This window comes from Marmota flaviventris, chromosome 3 (genome assembly GCF_047511675.1).
Source record: "Marmota flaviventris isolate mMarFla1 chromosome 3, mMarFla1.hap1, whole genome shotgun sequence".
NCBI classification, from domain to species: domain Eukaryota; kingdom Metazoa; phylum Chordata; class Mammalia; order Rodentia; family Sciuridae; genus Marmota; species Marmota flaviventris.
The window spans coordinates 44,593,186-44,615,034 of NC_092500.1; the positions used below are offsets into that span (position 1 = coordinate 44,593,186).

The following is a 21,849-nucleotide window of genomic DNA, read 5'->3' on the forward strand; positions in this document are numbered from 1 at the left end:
TGTTCTGCCGGTGGGTCGCAGGCCCGCCTACCTTGCAGGAGTGGTTGGCAGCTCTGCCCCTCCGCGGGCCACTGGGCCTTTTCTGTCGGTGGTCACAGTTCCGCCTACCTGGCAGGCGCGGGGGGTGGGGGGCAGCTCTGCCCCTCAGCAGGCCGCTGGGCCTGTTCTGTGGATGGTCACAGTTCTCTTTCTTTCTTTACCAGGGATTAAATTCAGTGACACTCGACCACTGAGCCACATCTACAGCTCTATGTTTTGTATTATATTTATAGACAGGGTCTCACTCAGTTGCTTGGCACCTCAACATTGCTGAGGCTGACTTTGAACTCGTGTTCCTCCTTCCTCCACTTCCTGAGCCGCTGAGATTACAGGCATGAGCCACTGCACCTGACTTGTTTTTACTTCTGAACAGAACTGCTATTGCCAAAATAAGTATAATAGTTTTTTTATGTACTAATTTCGACACCATTATAAGTAGTTTCTTACTACTTACAATGAAGTATCATTGTGTATTTTTACCTGTTTTCCATACTTTCCTTTCTTAATAGCTAGTCTTCTGTTTGGATTATTCTTTTCCTCCCTTCTCAATGACATCAATGAGAATAACACATAGTGCATTCCTGAGTTATGGTGCAAATAGGTTCTCAGTTTTAAACCACTGGCCTCCAGGAATTATTGACATCAGCCACATATTATCCGTAATTTAGAATCTGTGTAGATTTGCAAAAAGAATGAGGAAACTCTACGAGGATTTCAGAGAATCTCATCATATGATGAGAGGGAGCAACCATAAAAAGATGGAGTAACCATAAAAAGATGCTTAACTATTGTAAATTTAATAAACACATGGATGATTTTTAATAAACTGAAAACAGACAAACAGAGACCTCTTCTAAATGGAGATAATAAGATAAGTTGCTTAATTCTATCTTACATAGCAATTATTGGGAATAATACAAGGGACACATTTCAAATATTCAAAGGAAAAAGAGAAATATAATCATGGAAACTCATTTGTGATAGAGATAATGTTAATTTTTAACAAATAAAACACGAAGAGATCATTGATAGGGAGTACAAATAAGAATTTTTGATTTGAGTTTGCTGATTGGTGCATAGAAAGGGATCAAAATGTATTTCTGATTTTTCTTTTAATAATACAGAATAGAAATTTCATAGTTTCTCTCTTAAGAAAATAAGCAAAACGAAAGTCGGGCATGGTGGTGCTCACCTGTAATCCCAGCGGCTAGTGGAGGTGAGACAGGAGCATCATGATTCCAAAGGCAGCCTCATTAAAATTTGAAGTGCTAAGCTACTTGGTGAGATCCTGTGTCTAAAATAAAAATACAAAATAGGTCAATAGGTCTGGGGATGTGTCTCAGTGGTCAAGTGCCCCTGAATTCAATCCCCAGTACCCAAAACAGTACACACATATACACACGTGTGTGTGTGTGTATGACAAAAAATAAAGAAAATTAGCCAAATGATCTATGATTGATTGCAAAATACCCTTCTCCTCCTGAATGTGTATCAATTGCAATGTGTATTTTCAACTTCTTCCATCAACAAAAAATTGAGAAAATTTTCCATACTTTAAATCTGGGCTTGACTTTGACTTACTTTGGTCAGTAGTGTGTGGCAGGAAAAATAAAATACAATTATACCAGCTTTGAATACTTTCATTCTTGTTCTTAGAATCCTACTGAGCTACAAGGTAGAGAAGTTCCTGCAGGATGGTAACGATTATAAGTTTCTTTGGTTCTGCTGCTCCAGTCAACAGCCAACCAAAACCCAGAAACAGAAATTCCTGGGTAAATGGAAGAAGACTGAAGACTCATCAGTGAACCTGTCTGAGATCAGATTAACTGGTCAGCTGAGTCTAGGCAAACTGCTAACCTCTGCACAAAGGGTGTATTAAAAAAATAGTTATAGTTTGGAGCCATTAAGTCAGCCAAAAATTTAATTCAAAATAAAATGATGATAAGTCATTTGATAAGCATAAATGTAAAAGATAAAATGCTTTATTTTAATGAATATTTGTTGAATACTTAATTCTTATCTTAGACACTGGAATAAAACAAATGTAAATCCTGTTCTTATGAAGCTTACATTCCAGAGAGATGATACCCAGGAAACAAAGAGAGCAGTATTTATAATATGTCAGAAGTTGATAAATGAAAAGGCCACATCTAAACTAGAAATGTGAATTACAATTATTATTTGGCACATGGGAAGGAGAGATGGTTTTAGTTCAGATGGTATTTTGAAATTGAGAGAGAGGCAAAATGGATCCTCATCCAAAATGTCTTTAGAAATCATGACTAGAGGCACCCCACATGTCAAGAGAATAAGACAGAGGGGAGAGAGAGGTGCACATAAGAAGATTTGGCTAATTTGATGGAGGCAGAAAAAGTAGGATTAAGTATTTCTATTTTTTAAAGAGTGGGTTTGGAAAAAATTTTTCATGTATAAGCTGGAGAATTGCAAGTTTAGAAGTTCTCCCACAGTGTCCAAAGGAGGAGGCATGCTTGGATGGGATTTCTTGTCAGCTTGTCCAGATGTGGAACCAAAGAGAAATGGAAGTAAAGATTTAAAAAGAAGTCAATAATCAAATATGAAAACATGGAGTGAGATTCTTTATTGCAATCGGGGAACACTTTACTGATAATGTCAACCTTACTGATAATGTCAGCTTCTGATAATGTAACAAAACTTAGATGATGTGGGATATGATATAATCAATAATTATCTGATCTTTGTCCCAAGCTTTTGGCATAGAACTTCTAAAATTTCTGGAATTTCCCAAGTGAAAGAACCATATCTATTAGACTAATGAGGTCCATTATGAGTAATGGACCCTTAGGTAGTTTTAGGATGGAGGTGGGCAGGGGTGGGCTAGCCTCCAGAAAGACCACATTGTGGTTAGAGGTTTGGGACTTCGGCCACCTTAAAGGATATAGGCTGGAGAATGAATTCAATCACATGGCTGATGCTTTCATCAATTATACCTGCATAATGAAGCCTCAAGAAAACTCTGAACTTTGAACTTCAATAGAATTTCCAGGTTGGTGAACTTGTGGAAGTGCTGGGAAAGTGGTGTACCCTGATGCCACAAGAGGACAGCATGGCATGGAAGCTCTGCAGCCAGAACCCTCTTAGACCTCATCTTATTAGTATACTTTCCTGAGGTATGTGAACTTTCCTACTAAATTATTAAACCCAAAATGGGAGAGTCATAGATATCCCGAAGTGTATTGCTAGTTGATCAGAAATACAGCTAGTGTCTGAAGTAAGGACAGTTTTATGGAAGACTGAACCCTTAACTTTAGGTTTTGATCCTAATGCTAGGTAGTTAGCACAAGGACTGTATTACATCCAAATGGTGTTACATCAAGTGGGTTTTTACCAGATTGTGAGGATATAGCCCTGTATAGGAGAAAGGAAAGAGTTTCCCAAGCAAAGTGAGTAAGAATGTCTTAGCAACTAGGTCACTGTGGCTAAAGAGGGGTGAAGTAAGTTGATGAGTAGTGCATAGATTAGACAGGTAGCAGGGTGAAAAGAACATGCTGGACTTGTGGGCCAGTGTAAAGGTTTTACCTTTTACTCTGAGTGATGCTTGAGAGTTTTAACTAGAGAAAGAATATATCCCTAATGAAATTCCAAAGGATTACTGTCTTTATTTTGTTTTTGATAGTTTTAAAGGTAGACACAGGGACAGCTTTCTTTTCTTCTTTTTCCTCTTTCCTTTTAGAAGAGTTATGCATTAGGAAGCTCTTACAATAACATGATTGGTAATAGTGACTTGGCCAAGGGTTAATTAGTTTGGCAAGAAGATTTAAATCACAGATACATTTTTAAAGATAGAGGGGGAAAAGAAGGTTTTCTGTTGGGGCAAATATTGAATGGAGTTAAAGATAAAGAATATTTGTCTTTTCTCATTGAGAATCTGTCAGAGCTTTTCTTTCAGAAAAGGCCTGAGAGATCCAGAGACCATCCTGGGTCACCAGGATATCCCCAGCCTGGGCTATGCAGGCACTCAAGTGTCAGTCATATGATCTACATTCATAAAATGAGTCCATTTGCTTATTCTCAAGACCCAAATTTAACAATAAAATTACATACCAGTCACCTCTCCTGAAAATGTGTATCCATATAAGGAATTATTTAAACTCTCAAAGCTCTTCTCCTACCCCCAGGGATATATTATAAAATTAATTTTACTGCAAGAGTTTTAATTAGAAAAATAGTGTCACTTTATTTTTGGATTCAGCTTTGTATTTCAGTAGCGTTATTATTGAAAACAAGTGCACAGTAAAAAAAAAGTTATTTCACTATAGACATGATTTTTTGTAAACATTTGGTGACATTTAACATATGCAGTCTATATCTTAAGGAAAATATCTTTCTGAGGTTAAATATTAATATTTTATTTTATCACTATAATATTTAAAAATATTTAGGTAAATATTCAATGAAAAAATACAAAATACTTCTAGATCATAAATACCATTTAAATTTAACCTTTATCACAAGAAGCTACACACTATTGTAAAATATTATAATTTATTTTATAAAATATCCTGATCTATTTCATATCCAGAGTTAACATATAGAAAATTGTTTTAATAGATTTTTATGTGGCAATTATTTTGGTTTCACCTTACATGCTGTTCTAATCAATATTGTGTCACCTTATTATTTTTCTGACTATGCTTCAGAATTACCAGCTATCCTGTTTAATTTTGCTTCAAATAAACACTTTTCTAATATGCTATGCCCTCCATCCCAATAAATTCACATGAATAAACACTCATGCATTCACGACCAATAAATAGAGGGGGAATCATTTGCCGTCAAATAACTTAATTCCCACTAGAATATTTCAGTGAAAAAGAAAATATGTTAATTCATCATGTCTCCTTTAATAGCTAAAAGAGTAAGAGCCAGCATAATGTGTTCTAAGCCCTATTATTTCTTAATAATTGTACTCATGTCTATTCTTTAGGAATCTTGTATGATTAAGAAGAGCATTATCAAGTAGGGATTAAAAGAATAATAATAGTTAAAGTAGAAAATTTACATGATTTACAACATGACAAGTTTTCACATAAAAGTCTCATTTCTGACTTTTAATCTGCTCTAATATTGTGTTAATATTACTCTATATGAACATAATTTTGACATTCTCGTTCACCTTGCATACAAAGAAAATTGCTTCTCTCTTCTGAGAAGGTTCATAATGTACAGCTGTAGAATTTTTAGTATCTTTTTCCTTGTAGCATTTTTAAATGGAATAATAGCTTTGAGTTTCTTAGAAGAAAGTCTATAGAGGCAAAATGAGATAGGAAAAAGTTTTCAAAGTAATGAGTTTTCAGTATAAAATACAGAAAATTAGGAATCAGAATTGGGTCCACATAGCCTCCTTTAAAAAAATATTTACAGTCCCATTGTACAGATATGATAGAATAAAATTAATTATATTAGATAATAAATGAGAGTCCTTTGAATTTATAAAGTGCCACATACATGTATTGTTTATAATTCAAATCAATATTAAGAAATGTCATTCTCATGATACAATTCTCTTGGATAATTCCACAAATGCATTGTACTATGTTAGTTAAAGCACTGTTCAAGATGCCTCAGGAAATCCAAAATGAACAAAATGTCCTTTACCAAAAGCTATTCACAATAAAATGAAAAGATATCACAAACCCATAGTTGAGACCATAAAGAGTAGAATTATTTAAATGACCAGTAAATGACAAAGTTCTAAATAGAAAAAGAATACAGGCAATTGATTCAGAACATAGCACAAGGGAGGATTTCATTGAAAAGATAGTTTTAGGGTGTGGTATTATATATTCCTTAATTACAATGTTAAAGTTTTGAGGAGCAAATGTGGGGAAATAAGTTAAAGTCACATAAGACCAATAAAAAGAAGATGTCTAATTATTTAAGTAATTATTTATTACTATGTATATGCCATGAAGTGTAACAGAGTTAGAATGTATATTACTCAAAAGCTAATAGATCAGTTTGCCAGATTTTCAAATGTTGAAAGAAGACAGAAAAACTCCTGGGTCAAACACAATACCCTGTATTATATTCATTGGCACAGCAGGGGTTCACCTTGTTATTGGTTCACATTCTCCCCGAAGGTTAATGGGAGTAATGTAGAGCCCTGACGGCCATGCTGTACCTGCAGAAGCTTGGAATCAGTATGAGGAACCGTGGTCTTAGGAAACTCCCCATCTATCCAGTTTTTGCCTCAGAGGAAGACATTCATTTTATTATCCTACGTAGTAAACACATCTGCCTTGCCTCAGAGAGAGAAACTTCTCTATTATTCTAGAATGTTTGTTGTCCAAATATCTTTGCAAATATAATCCAGAACAACAACAAAAAATGCTATCACAAGACATACAGAAATGTGAAGGACGTACGGAGAATTGTAATACAATAGTACAAACACATCATGCATGTAAACAATGAAAATATTTATTACCATAAATGGAACAATTGTATAAAAATGTTATAATATTTAATTAAACATGCATATTTATATATTGCATTTCTAAACATCACTTGCTCATCCATTTTCCTTTAGTAACATATTTAACCCATAGCTAAATTGATTTTTGATAAATATTCTGCATAAACACTTTCCTGTTTTTTTAATTTTAATACTTTTTTTAGTTTATTCTTATTTTCATCCAGTCTTTTCAGTATTGCACACAGTTCCTATGATATTTAATACTGATAACTAATTCAAGTTCAATAAAATTCAATTAGAAATGATAGTAGAATGAGATGGACATTATTATCCAAAGTACATGTATAAAGGCACGAATCGGTGTGAATATATTTTGTGTACAAGCAGAGAAATGAACAATTGTGCTCTATATGTGTAATAAGAATTGTAATGCATTCTGCTGTCATATATAAATAAAAAATTAATAAAAGTATTTTAAAAATAAAATTCAAATTCAATAAAATGCGAATGTTATTTTATGTCTGTATATTTGTGTATGTGTATAAAGTGTGTTTTTGTGTGTGTTTGTGGTTTGGGGCATACAGCTTCAGAGAGAGGGGGCAATCATGAAAAAGGTTTTGGCTCTAGGAGAATCAGTATGTATTCCCTTTTTTTTTAATGGAAAACAGAATCAGACTTTCTATAGGCAATCTGCCCTTTTGAGAAGAAAGCTATTAGATATTCTTAAAACTAAGCTTTGTTCTAGTTGTTCTCCCCACAAGTCTTGCGCTTCTGAACCTTCTCTCAGGATCAATCTAAAAGATCAAAGAGAGGGCCTCAGGAAAAGAATACCCATGTCACATAGTCTCACAGAATTAACAACTCCAAATGCCCAAAGCTACTTAGGAAAATTTTTAAAGAAATTGGCTACAAATAAGAAAAACCTTCCTAGAGTGGATTTTTTTTTCATCTCATGCCACAGATATTCCATAGCCTGAATGGTGGTTCAATATTATTATTAGGGGCCTAGGTTCTACCCATCATTCTACACTGCTTTTCTTAATATGTATACTTTGATCTTCATGTTTACTGTCTCATGACTGAAGGATTCTTGCTGCAATGATATGTAGCATATGCTCGTTTTAAGAAGGAAAAATATTGCCATATATATGAGATAATGTCATGAATTCCTGGAAAAGGGTCTAAGCTGGTACATTTCCACCAAACAAAATTGAAGAAAGAAAAATGAGAACATATATACATAAGCACCTAACAATGTCTATCCCAAACATAGGTTTTAGGTCTAGAATAGACGTTTTTCTTTAAAAATCTAAGGGAATAAATAAAATAGCAATGATTTGAGAATGGAAGTGAACTGAATATATTATTTTGCGACCAAAGACCAAGCAAAAACTTTTAGTTGCTTTGGTCTAGAAAGAACCAAGTAGAGTTTTAAAAATTCTCATTCAGTAGCATTTGCATCCACCCTCATTCTCTGTTTTTCCCTTCTCTTAGTTAAGGCAGTCTCTCCACTTTTGCACTAAATTCCAAAATTCCATCTCTTCTATTTCAACCATTTTGTTGAGACAATCCTTTCTTTCATTATCTTCTTGATGCTTTTGTTTTTTCTCAATAGCATAAAAACACTTTTTGAAAATTTATTTCATGAAAACAAAAAAAATCAGATATCTTTGCTGGAATCTGATCTCCAATGAAGGACTCTCCTATTTTGTGCTTGAAATGAATTAACACTACTCACTATTTCTAATTCCTGTTTTCCTGATTTTCTCTCAAACTCACTTCAACCAAATTTTTATGCTTAAACGACAATGAAACTGCTTTTCAATGACACATCCAGTGATTTCCAGTTTGCTGAATCCAGGAGAAAATTATGTTAACCTCTTATCAGTAGTTGATAGAATTGATCATTTCCTTGTCCTTGAAATACATTATTTGATTATTTTCTAGGACATAACCGTCACGCTTTCTCTCTCATTTCATTAACCACTCCATCTCATCTCTTTTCCTGTTTTTTTTTTTTATTCTTCTCCCTGTGTTTTATAATAAAGGAATGGTCCATGGATCAATCTCTTGATCTTATTTTTGCTCTTACACTAACTCCTATGATTGTTTTAAATGTCATCTACATGTTAACTCATCCAAAATATATACCTTCAGCCTAAATAACTCTTCACATCTAAAACTCATGTATCAAACCAATCCTCTGCTATCTCAAGCTTACAGCTAATGGATATCTCAAACTTCATAAGGGAAAACCTGGGAACTTCTGATATTCCCACATATGTTCCACAAATAGCTTTTTCTATCATAGTTGATTTAACACCTTTCTTTTGTCTTCTCAATCTATAAAAACTCGAATTCATAGCTCATTTCTATCCTCTTCTCTTCTTGAACCTTACTGATCAAAAAGTTCAATTAATTCTACCTTCAAAATATATCCAGAGTTTGATCATATATCACAGCTTTAGTGAGATACCATCATTTATCATGCCAATTACCCAAGTAGTCTCTTACTTGATTTTCTTTCAATGCAGTATATATACATGGTAAATACTGTTCAACCACAGAGAATGAAATCCTGTCATTTGTGCCAACATGGATAAAACTGGAGGTTATTTTGTTAAGTGAAATAAGCCTAGCTCAGAAAGACAAGTATTGAATGATCACACTCCTATGTGGAATCTAAAAGTTGATCTAATAGAAGTTGAGAGTAGAATGGTGGCTAATAGTATCTGGGGAGAGTAGAAGGGAAGGAAAAATGGGGAATATTTGGTCAACAGGTACTATGACGGTTAATCTGGATTGCCAACTTGTTTGGATTTGGAGATCCCTATGTTTGAGAGACATCTGGGGTTGTCAATGAGGGTGTTTCCAGAGATGATTTTCATGTGAGATAGTAAACTGAGAGGGGCAGCTGTCTGGATTACTACTCTGATGGCCTGAGCACATAAGTCCCTTTTCCAAAGTAGACTATGATCAGTAATTCTCCAGGGAGTTCTCAGGCCTTTAATCTGTATCATTGGTCCCTCCACTTCTGAGGCTCCAGCTTTTTTGCACTGAGAAGTTACTGGTTCTTCCTGCCCTCCAGTCTACAGATAGCTATTGTGAGACTACTCAGCTTCTGATTTTATAAGCTGATCTAAAAAAATACCCTTTTATAAAAAAATTTTAAAAAGTAAAATAAAAAAAATCTGTATGTATGTATACTGATTCTGTTCTTCTAGAAAACCCTGACTTAAAAATGCATGCTATTTCTGTGCAAATGCACAAATACACATATGCATTTATGCTAATGTTCAAGTATTCAATTACATATGTGTATCTGTATATGTGAATGCAGAAGTAGATGAAATATGTATATGTAGGACCTCTAAACTGAATACATACCTCAAACTAAGAAAAAAATGCAAACTATGGATCCTGTGATATGGATAATATTTTAATCCCCTTTCCCAATTAAACTACCTGGGTCTTTTCAGTTATTTTAAAACAAATTAGTGCTCCATTAAAAATAAAACTTACCAGGAGCAGTGACTCATGCCTGTAATCCCAGTAGCTCAGGAGGCTGAGGCAAGAGGATCTCAAATTCAAAGGCTGCCTCCACAATTTATCAAGTCCCTGTCTCAAAATAAAAATAAAAAAAAAGAACTGAGGATTTAGCAAAGGGATTAAACCTCTGAGTTTAATCTCTGGTAAAAAAAAAAAAAATTAAATTTAAAAAAAATTAGAAAACCCTAATATAACTACCATGTTACAGTTAAGCGTAAGAAGTCCTGGTGCTATTGCACAATAGGAATCCTACAGATGACAATAATGTTTTGTACATTTTAAAAAGCTATAAGTAATGATTTTTAATTTTTCTTAATGAAATTTAATTTTTAAAAAATTTTCAGACATGGTTGTGCTAAGTTGCTTAGGGATTCTTTCAATGTGGTATATATACATGATAAATACTGTTCAGTCACTTCTATTTATAAGAAAACAAGAAATCATTTGTATTCATAGAAGTTTCTGAGGATGGCTTCAAATTTATAATCCTCCTATCTCAGCCTCCTGAGTCACAGTAATTACAGGCATGCACCACTGTGACTGGATTTTGAATATTTTTAATCTTAAAGAAATTATAATTGTTTAGGAGATAGATGTGTTGAACCTTAATTAAATTAAACAAATAAAATGTATATATGTATCAAAATATTGCATATGCTGAATTAATATGTAAAAATTTTGTTTTATATATTTGTTAAAAATAAATATAACTCAAATTCTGAAAATTATTGTTATCTTTCAATGTTTAACACAAAAAATTTGCCCTTCATCTCCTCTAATTTCCCTCCTTACTCCTGCTATGGTCACACTGGTCTCCTGGCTATGATTTGAATTTTCCAGGTATATCCTTGACTTAAGAACATTTGACTAGCTATTTCATTTGCTTTAAACTTGTTTTCTTCAGTTGTTGCAAAAGGAATTATCTCCCTTTCTTGCTTGTTTAAATTCTACCTTCTCCCTAAAGTTCATCCTATTATATTTTAAACTGCAACTGACTACCATCCCAATCTTAGTACTTTCAGCTTTGATCCTCCTCTCTCTCTCTCTCCCTCCCTCTCTCTACATCTCTCTGCTTTGCTCTTTCCTTTGCATAGCACCTATCACCCTCTACTTACTATGATGTCATTTACTATTTGCCATGTTTTTTATGAATACTCTTACTCCTCATGAATAGAAGTTCCAAATAGTCCCACTGTTTACTATCATGTCTTTAGTATCCAGACATTTTCTAGACACTCCGAAATGTCTAGCTGTAAACAACAATAACTTTGAACCTGAAGTCCAATGGTGCTCAGTAATGATCTGAGTTGCAGTCTAAGCTCTGGAATTAGTTATCTGTAAAAAAAACAAGAAATCATTTGTATTCATAGAAATTGGTCTCTTTCCTGTGAGGCGAAACTTAGGGGTTTTAAGTTCTAGAGTCAGATTATCTAGGTCTCAGTACAGAGAAATCTGTCACTCTATGTCTTGGTATCCTTATTTGAAAAAAAGGATAAAAATAACAGTTCTTGCCAGATGAGGTTATCATAGAGGTAGAGTTGTCAGAATTTAGCATTGATACACAGTAAGACACCATCTAGGCTATACACAGTGGTAGTAATTAGCAACATGTGGCTTTTTTAGTTTAAATTAATTAACATTAAGTAAAGTAAAACATTTTCAATCCCTCGGGCACAAAAACAGCCACAATTCAAGAGCTTAATAACCATGCAAAACTAGTGGCTACTGTACTGGAAAGAGCAAATATACACAACTTCTGTCATCACTGAAAGTTCTATTGGATGATGCTGGTGTCCGAGATGAAACAGGTTCCTTTTAACTCTAAAGTTCTCTATGGCAATGAACTTCACTGCTTTGGATCAATGCAATTTGCTTTATAGTTGTAAATAAATACCTACTTTCCTCTATTCATGCAAAAGCTATAGGAGGTAAATGTATAAACCCATTACAGAACAATCATGTAAAACTCTAAAGTACAATAGAATGATCTTAGAGTGTCCATTTATTTCTTTAAATAAGTTTAGTATGGCTAAACTTGTCTTTTATCAGATCTTAGAAGAAAAGCTTGACTTACTCCCCTTTAGTTATGATGTTAACTGTGGGTTTTTCATAAACGCCCTTATTATGTGGAAAACTTATTTTTTATACCTAAACTGCCAACATTTCATTGAAAAGGGCATGGAAGTTTGTTGAATGCCTTGTCTGCATCAATTGATATTTTTTGTCTTTCATTCTATTAATGTGAAGTCACATTGACTGATTTGTGTTTGTTAAACTGTTCTTCCATGCAGAGGATAAATCCTACTTGATCATGACATATGATCTTTTTGATACGTTATTGAATTGGAACTGCTAATATTTTATTAAGAATTTTATATGGATATTCATCAGAGATCTTAGTCTATAGTTTTCTTCATTTGTGATATTTTGTCCAGCTTAGGTATCAAGGTGATACTGGCCTCATAAAATATATGAAGAAGTATTCTCTTCAGCTCTATTTTTGGAATAATTTAAGGAGTGCTGATATTAACTTTGCTTGGAAAATAAGTATAAAGCCATCTGGGCTTGGACCTTTCTTTGTTGGGAGATTTTAAATTACAACTTTAATCTCTTATTATTTGTATGTTCAGGCTTTCTATTTCTTCCTCATACATTTTTTTTTTGGAATTTATCCCTTTCCTCTAGCTTATCAAAATTGTTGGCAAGTAATTGTTCAAATAGCCTTAATTATACCTTTTATTTCTGAAGAATCTGTTGATGCCCACTCTTCCCGCATCTATTTAAGGGAGTACTGGAGGTACTATCAAGAGCAATAACAAGTAAAATGGTACATAAATTGAAAGAAAGAGGTATAATTGTTTATATTTGCAAGTGACATAATCCTATATGTAGAAAAACCACAAAGACTTTAACCATTCCTCAAAAAACACCATCAGATCTAATAAATAAAGTTGCAAAAAATAAAACTGACATATAACAATCCATTGTATATGTTAAATCTTTTGTTTTGAAATTTTAAATTTTTCTTAGTGCATTATAGTTATATATAATAGTAGGGTTCATTTTTACATAATCACACATGCATGGAATATGGTTTACTCCCCTTCAGTCCCCATTATTTCCTCTTTCCCTCCCTTTCAACTTCCCCCTGCTTTTCTTTCTCTACTCTACTGGTCTTCCATTTATTTTTTTTCACTTATTTTTATTTTTCAGAAACTGGTGTTTATTTTCTGTAATCTTATTTTCATTTTGCTTAAGTGTCTTCAGAAGAACAGCTCAAGATCACTAGAGGTTGTTTTTACCTACTCAGTGGCCTGAGCAGTGGGAGTTGCAGACCAGTCCTCATTCACCAACTGGGCCCTCCCATCTTCTGTAGGGAACTGCTGGATCAGCTCAGAGGGCACCTGCCCTCCTGCAGACCAGTCTCAACCTCAGCCTCAGCAGCAATGAACTCAGGAGTTGCAGCAGACCATTCACCCCCAAAATTCCTCCTTAGCCACAGCTTTTTTTCATCAGCTTCTTTTCTTCCTTTTCATTGTCTTCAGGGTCTCTGTGGAAGTAGACATCAGGCATGATCTCCAATGTGTCTTCACAGGAAATGGTGTCACACATGGACAGAACTTCTCAGGCCAGCATCCACCATATCATAGAGTGAGCTCCCTTGTGGTTGCACTGAATAGCAATGTCCACATAGTGTAAAGGGAAATCTATTACACACAACAGTGGTAGGCAGGTTGACATAAACTTAATTCCCTAAGAGGCTGATGGTCAGCCCTGGAATTAGTAACCACCAGAAGATGTGGCTCCCGAGAGGCTGCCTTGATCTGGTTAGTGAAGGTTTCAGGAACTTCTGTGGCAGCAGCAAACTTCAGCACAGCCTTCTGGTCAGTGTTCCTGCAGGACACCACACTGATATCAGCAGGGTTGAAACAAGTGGCAACAATAGCACAAGCTTCCAGCAAAATCTTCTCCTGGGGTCTTCTTCAGATTTATGATGTAGATGCCATAACTTTTCCTTCTGAAAATATATTATTCATCTGTAAATTAAGGTTGGTGACTCATAAGTGGGTTTCTGTTGAAAGAATTTTGAATTCTTCCTCCTTCATTTATAGGACATCAGGACTCTGGACACTGTAAAAATTCCCTCTTTAAGTTATGATGGGAATCAAGAACAAAGCTGTATGAAATACACCATGGATAATTCAGAAAGGCTGTTTTTTTAAAATTAGTGATTTATAGAGATACATAAAGGTGAAATTCATTGTGGTATGTTATTATATAGAGATAGCAAAATTTGGTCAATTTCATTCCACAGTCCCACCCTTTTACATGCATCCTCCTTAACCTTCAATCCCCTTCTTCTACTCCAATGACCTTTCTTTTATTTTTATGGAATCTCCCAACTTTTTTCACTTATTTTGGTCTAGCTTATAAGTGTGAGAGAAAACTTTGACTTTATGACATAATCTGGCTTATTTCACTGAGCATGATTTCCAGTTTTATCTATTCACCAGTAAATGCCATAATTGCATTCTTCTTTATGGTTGGGTATAATTCCATTATGTATATGTACCACATTTTCTTTATCCATTCAACTGTTAATGGGTACTTGGACTGGTTCTATAACTTGGCTGTGTGAATTGCTCTTTTAAAGACATTGATATGCCTGTATAACTATAGTATGCTGATTTTAGTTCTTTGGGGAAAATACCAAGGAAAGGACATATATCAAAACTATCATGCAAATTAAATGCAATCCCCACTAAAAGATCAAATGAAATTCTTCACAGAATGGAAAAAAAAATGGTCCCCAAATTCATTTGGAAGAAGAAAAGACACAGAATAGCCAAAGCAATCCTGAGTGAGAGTGATGTTGGATAATAAATGCTGGTGAGGAAGTGGGTACAAAGATACTCTCATGTATTTTTGTGGGAATAAAAATGAGTACAACCACTCTAGAAAGCAGTAAGGAGAGTCACCAAAACACTAGGAATGGAACAACCATAGGAGCCAGTTAACCATGATATTTCTATACACAAATCATCAAGTGAAACAGAAAATCATCTCTTTTACGATAACGTTGAAAAAGTAAAATAAGGTTTTTAGCAATAAATTTAACCAAGGAATTGAAAGAACTGTACATTGAAAATTATAAAAGATTAATGAAAGTAATTGAAGAGGGCATGAATAAATGGAAACAATTCCAAGTTCAAGTATTGGAAGAATTAACAATGTTAAAATTTCCATACTATTTTCAGCAATGTACTAATTCAGTGTAATATCTGTCAAAATCCCAAAGGCTTTCTTGACAAAAATATGAAAACAATCTGAATTTGTATGGAATAACAAAAGACCCCAAGTAGCCAAAGCAATACTGAAAGGGAAAAACAAAATTGGGGGCATGACATATTCTAATGTAAAATTATATTTCAAAGGTACATAGTCAGCTGGTACAAAAGCAGAAACATAGATTTATTTAACAGAATACAGAGCCCAGAAATAAATTCAAACATGTAGAGTCAACCACTTTTTGACAAAAGCACTAAAAACACACACGCATACATACACACATACACAATAGGGAAAGAATTGGTCTCTTCAATAAATGGCACTAAGAAAATTGGATTTCTGTATATAAAAGAATAAAGTTGAACTCTAATTTTATGCCATACATAAAAATCAACTCAAAATGGATAAAAGACTTGATGACATAAAATTCTTAGAAGAAAACACAGGCAGAAGCCTCCTTGACATTGGACTTGGCAATAATTTCTTGGATATCACATCAAAAGCTCAGGCTACTAAATCAAAAATAAATAAAAGGGACTACATCAAACTAAAAAGCTTCTGCACAACACAGAGAACAATCGAGAGTTAAAAAGCAGCCTATAAAATGGGAAAAATATTTTCAAATCAATATACCTTCAGGGATTAATATTCAAAAATATATAATGAGGGAATACACAACACAAGATGAAAACAATAAACAAATGTATTAAAATATGACATAAGGACCTGAGTAGATATTTCCCAAAATACAACAAAGTGTCCAACTGGTACATTGGAGGGTGTTTGCTATCACTAATATAAAGGAAATACAAGCCAAAGTCACAAGGAGATACCATCTCCACCTGTCAGGACATCTATCAAAGAGATCACAGATACTAAGCATTGATGAGGATCTTTTCATTGCTTTGACCAAAATACCTTACAAGAACAACTTAGAAGAGCAGAAGTTCATTTTGAGATTATGGTTTCAGAGATTCAGTTTATGGTTGTCTAAGTCCATTTCTCTGGGTCTGAATAAGACAAAACTTCATAGCAGTAGGGTGTGTCAGAGGAAAGCTGCTTATGTCATGGAAACCTGGAAGAAGAGAGAGTGGAAGAGACATGGAGAGGGTAGAGGACCCAGGGATAAGTTACAGTGTAAGGTCATGTCCCCAGTGACCTACTTCTTCCAGGTATACGCCTCCTGCCTACTGTTACCACCCAGTAGTCCATTCAAATTATCAAATCCATCAAATGGATTATTCATGGTGAGTTCACAACCCTCATAATCTAATTGTTTTACCATCAAACTTTGCTACGTTGCTTAACACATGAGGGTTTGGGGTGACTAAAGATGCCAGTGAAAATGTTAAGAAAAAGAAGAAAACAGAGACCAATCCACACTGTTGGTGAGAATAGATATCAGTATAGCCATTTTGTAAAATATAGGCTCCTGTAAAAATTAAAAATATACCTGCCATATGTCCTCCTAATCCCTCTCCAAGGTATACACAAAAAGAAAATTAAATTAAAAGTTTGTAAAGATATTTGCACTCCCACGTTCATTGCAGTGTTATTCACAATAACCAAGATACAAAAAAAAAAAACCCCTCAATGTTTATCCATATATCAATGAATAAAGACGATTTTACACATCCAATAGAATATTATTCAGTCACAAAAAGGAAGATATCTGCCCTTTTCCACACATTATGGAACTAGAGAATGCTAAGAGAAGAAAACCATACACAGAAAGAAAAATGTTGTATGATGTCATATGTGGAGGCAGAGTGGGGGAAAAATAAAACTATATACAGATACAGATTACAATAGTGGTTAGCAGGATATGGGTGGGAAGAGAATATGGCAATATATAGTCAAAAGACACAAAGTAGAAGGTAAATAGGATAAATAAGTTTGGGGATCTAATGTACATTTGGAAAACTATACCTAACAATTGTATATTGTATTCAGGATTTTTGCTAAATGAATACATCAGAGTAACTCTTTCCAAAAAGAGAGACCTTGAGAAGAAATCAATGTTGGAGACACCTTTACTTTAGACTTCAAACTTCCAAATTTGTTGGAAAATAAATTTGCACTTTTTTGTCCCCAGTTCTGTGGTATTTGTTAGATAAATTTGGAAACTAATGCCTAGATTGGTTCAGGGAGAGGTAGGACACCTAAGCAAGTTTATAGTATCTCTCAGATATTTTGTTTAGAATGTGGTGAATAGGATATTTCTTCCTTCTGATCAAGAAAAATGAGGAAGGATGTAGTTTTAAGAGCTATTGCAAGCCATGTGAGCATCACAAGATGAGCCTCTTAGGGGAAGAAACCAACTCCACAAAAGCAGAATATTGCAGAGTTTGGCAAGATCTACCAGTATATTTTTGTTTATGGGGGCAATAAGTTCTCTACAGTTGACTCACTGATATTTGACTTTTTGATTATAAAAAGCTATTTTATATTAGAGAACTTATTGTATTGCCTGACCTAGAACTTGCATTATGTTTTAAAACTATCCTCAGGGATAAATACATGAAGTTCTATAACTTTGAGAACTTTTTACTTTCTTAATTGCTGCTAAAATATAAATTTTATTACAGATTACAGTGAAAAATCTTTATTCCAGGGATATATTGATCCATTACAGTATTTGATGAAAGATTTAAAAGAAATCCTAAATATAGATAGATAGAAAGGCATTTTTAGGTATATATACAGATACATGTATTGCTGCTGGTGACACTATTCTTTTTCTTCATAGCTGACATCTGTTTGCCTTTTGTTTATTCATTCTTTTTTAAAAAATTTTTTTCTTAGTTGCAGTTGGATACAATACCTTTGATATATATATATATATATATATATATATATATATATATATATATATATATATTTTTTTTTTTTTTTTTTAATGTGGTACTGAGGATCCAACCCAGCGCTTCACACATACTATGTGAGCATTCTACCACTGAGCCACAACTCCAACCCCCTGTTCATGCATTCTTTAAATAAACATTTAGTAAGCCTTCCCCATGCTTTTCACATATGCTTTGTACAGACAGAAAACAGCAATGTCCTGGGCTGGGACAAAGTTCCTTATTATATACAGGAGTGAGACCTTAAGCCAATGATTACATACATACATATATACATATGAGTATCGGGAGGAGGTCAAGCTCAGCGGCCCAGATCCACCCACATCAGCCTGTGCAGGACCCAAGCTCACAGTAGGCCTGGTCCATTTCTCCTCTGGTGGGGCTGACACCTTCCAGAGCTTAGCCTCTGGCACAGGACCTTCACTCCAACCAGCAGACTACCTTGGAAGCAGAGACCCAGCCCCGCCCACACATACCAACCCAACTACAACCCAGGTTCACAGTAGGCTCCGTCCACATCTCTACTGATGGGGCAGACATTGGTCAGAGCCTAGCCTCTGGCACAGGACCTCCCCTTCCAACCAGCAGACTACCAAGGCAGGTCAAGCCCAGTGGCTCAGATCTACCCAAACCAGTCTGTGCAGAGCCCAGGCTCACAGTATGCCTGGGTGCACCCCTCCACTGGCAGGCATCTGCTGGAGCCCAGCCTCTGGCATAGGAACTCTTCTCCTGACCAACAGACTATGGCGGGAGTCCAGGCCCTGCCCAGATCTGTCCACACCAACTTGTGTAGTACCCAGGACCAGGACGCAGTAGCATACATTGAGAGACAACATGAGGGTCTGGAAGCCCAACATCAAGGTGAGGTACAGACAGTCTGCACGGGTACTACAAGAATATAGGTAAGAAACTGTAATATCAAAGATACACACTGCAAGAAAGGAAGACACATAGACAACATGAAAAAACAAGGGAGGAAAGTGCCCCAAACAAATCAGGGCACTATAATAACAGAACCAATAGACAGCAAAGTTGATGAAATATCAGAGAAGGAGTTGAGAAGGTTCATAATTAGAATGATCTGTGAATTAAAGAATGACCTAAATGAGCAAATACAGGCAAAAATTGATCACTCCAACAAAGAGATAAGAGAGCAATTACAGGTAGCAAAAGACTACTTTAAGAGAGAGACAGAGACTGAAAAAAAAAACCAGTCAGAAATCCTTGAAATAAATGATACAATAAATCCAATAAAACAACTCAATAGAAAGCATAATCAACAGACTGGATCACTTGGAAGAAAGAACATCAGATAATGAAAACAAGGTATACAATCTGGAAAATAAAGTTGGTCACACAGTGAAGATAGTAAGAAATTATGAACAGAACATCCAAGAATTATGGGACAGAATCAAAAGACCAAAGCTAAGAATTATTGGGATAGAGGAAGGCACAGAGTTTCAAACCAAAGGAATGCACAATCTCTTTAATGAGATAATATCAGAAAATTTCGCAAGCATGATGAAAGAATTGGAAAACCAAATACACAAGACTTACAGGACACCAAATGTACAAAATTACAATAGATCTACACAAAGTCACATTATAATGAAAATGCCTAGGATACAGAATAAGGATAGAATCTTAAAAGCCACAAGAGAGAGGAATCAGAACACATACAGAGGGAGACCAATTCATATCTCAGCAGATTTTTTTAACTCAGACATTCAAAGTCAGGAGATTGTGGAATGACATATACCAAGCTCTGAAAGAAAATGGATGCCAACCAAGAATCTTATATTCATCAAAACTAAGCTTTAGATTTGATGATGAAATAAAATCCTTCCATGATAAATAAGTTAAAAGAATTTACAACTAGAAAGCCTGCACTACAGGATATCCTCAGCAAAAATTCCAAGAAGAGTAAATAAAAACAATAATGAAAATTAGCAGAGGAAGGTATTACCCTAAAAAAAAAAAGTCTAATCAGAGAAGAAAACAAGTCACATTAAGTACCAAAAATAAACAAAAATGACCGGGAATACAAATCGTGTCTCAATAATAACCCTGAATGTTAATGGCCTAAATTCATCAATCAAAAGACATAGACTGGTACATTGTATTTAAATAAGTACCCAACAATATGCTGCCTCTAAGAGACTCATCTCACAGGAAAAGACATCCACAGCCTGAAGGTGAAGGTTGGGAAAAATCATACCACTCATATGGCCTGTGGAAGCAAGCAGGGGTTTCCATCCTCATATCAAATAAAGTGACTTTAAACTAAAGTCAATCAAAAAGGATAAAGAACGATGCTACATACTGTTCAAGGGAACTTTGCACCAACAAGGCTTAACAATTATAAATATATATGTCCCAAATAATGGAGCATCTACATTCATTAAAGAAACTCTTCTCAAGTTCAAGAGTCAAACAGACCACAAAACAATTATTTGAGGTGACTTTAACACACCTCTTTCATCACTTGATAGATCTTCCAAACAAAAGCTGAACAAAGAAACTATAGAGCTCAATAATACAGTCAATTACTTAGACTTAACAGACATATATAGAATATTTCATCCTTCAACAAGAGAATACACTTTCTTCTCAGCACCACATGGATCTTTCTCTAAAATAGACCACATACTATGCCACAAAGCAACTCTTAGCAAATATAAAAAAGAAGAGATACTACCCTGCATTCTATCAGATCATAATAGATTGAAATTAGTAATCAATAATAAAATGAAAATTAAAAACTACTCCAACACCTGGAGACTAAATAATATGCTACTGAATGAACAATGGGTTGCAGAAGATATCAAGGAGGAAATTAAAACATTTTTAGTGGTGAATGAGAACATAGATACAACATATCAAATTCTTTGGGACACTATGAAAGCAGTTCTAAGACAAAAGTTCATTGCATGGAGTTCATTCCTTAAAAGAAGAAAAAGTCAACAAATAAATGACTTAACATGCATCTCAAAGCCCAAGGGAAAAAGAAGAACAAATAAACACTAAAAGCAGTAGAAGACAAGAAATAATTAAAATCAGAGAGGAAATCCATGATATTGAAACAAAAGAAACAGTTAAAAAATTGACAGAACAAAAAGTTGGTTCTTAGAAAAAATAAATAAAATTGACAGACCCTTAGCCATGCTGACGAAGAGAAGGAGAGGGAAAACTCAAATGACTAATATATGTGATGAAAAAGAAAATATCACAACGGACACTACAGAAATATAGAAGATAATTAGAAATTATTTTGAAAATTTGTACTCCAATAAAATAGAAATATTAAAGTTATTGAAAAAGTTCTAAAGTCCTATAATTTGCCCAAATTGAATCAGGATGATATACACAATTTAAATAGATCAGTTTCAAGTGATGAAATAGAAGACTCCATCAAATGTCTACCAACCGAGAAAAGCCCAGGACTGATATAGAGCCGAGTTCTACAAGCCCTTTAAAGAAGAATTAATACTAATACTCTTCAATTTATTTCAGGAAATTAAAAAAGAGGCAGCACTTCCAAACTCATTCTATGAGGCCAATATTACCCTGATTTCAAAACCAGGCAAAGACACATCAAAAACAGAATACTTCAGACCAATATTTCTCATGAACATAGATGCAAAAATTCTC

The 21,849-nt window shown here is 34.5% G+C and overlaps 1 pseudogene; it reads right to left on the reverse strand.

Moving 5' to 3' along the window:
- Positions 1–13,347: 13,347 nt before the first annotated feature.
- Positions 13,348–21,362, reverse strand: LOC114086008 (small ribosomal subunit protein uS2 pseudogene; annotated as a pseudogene).
- Positions 21,363–21,849: the final 487 nt, after the last annotated feature.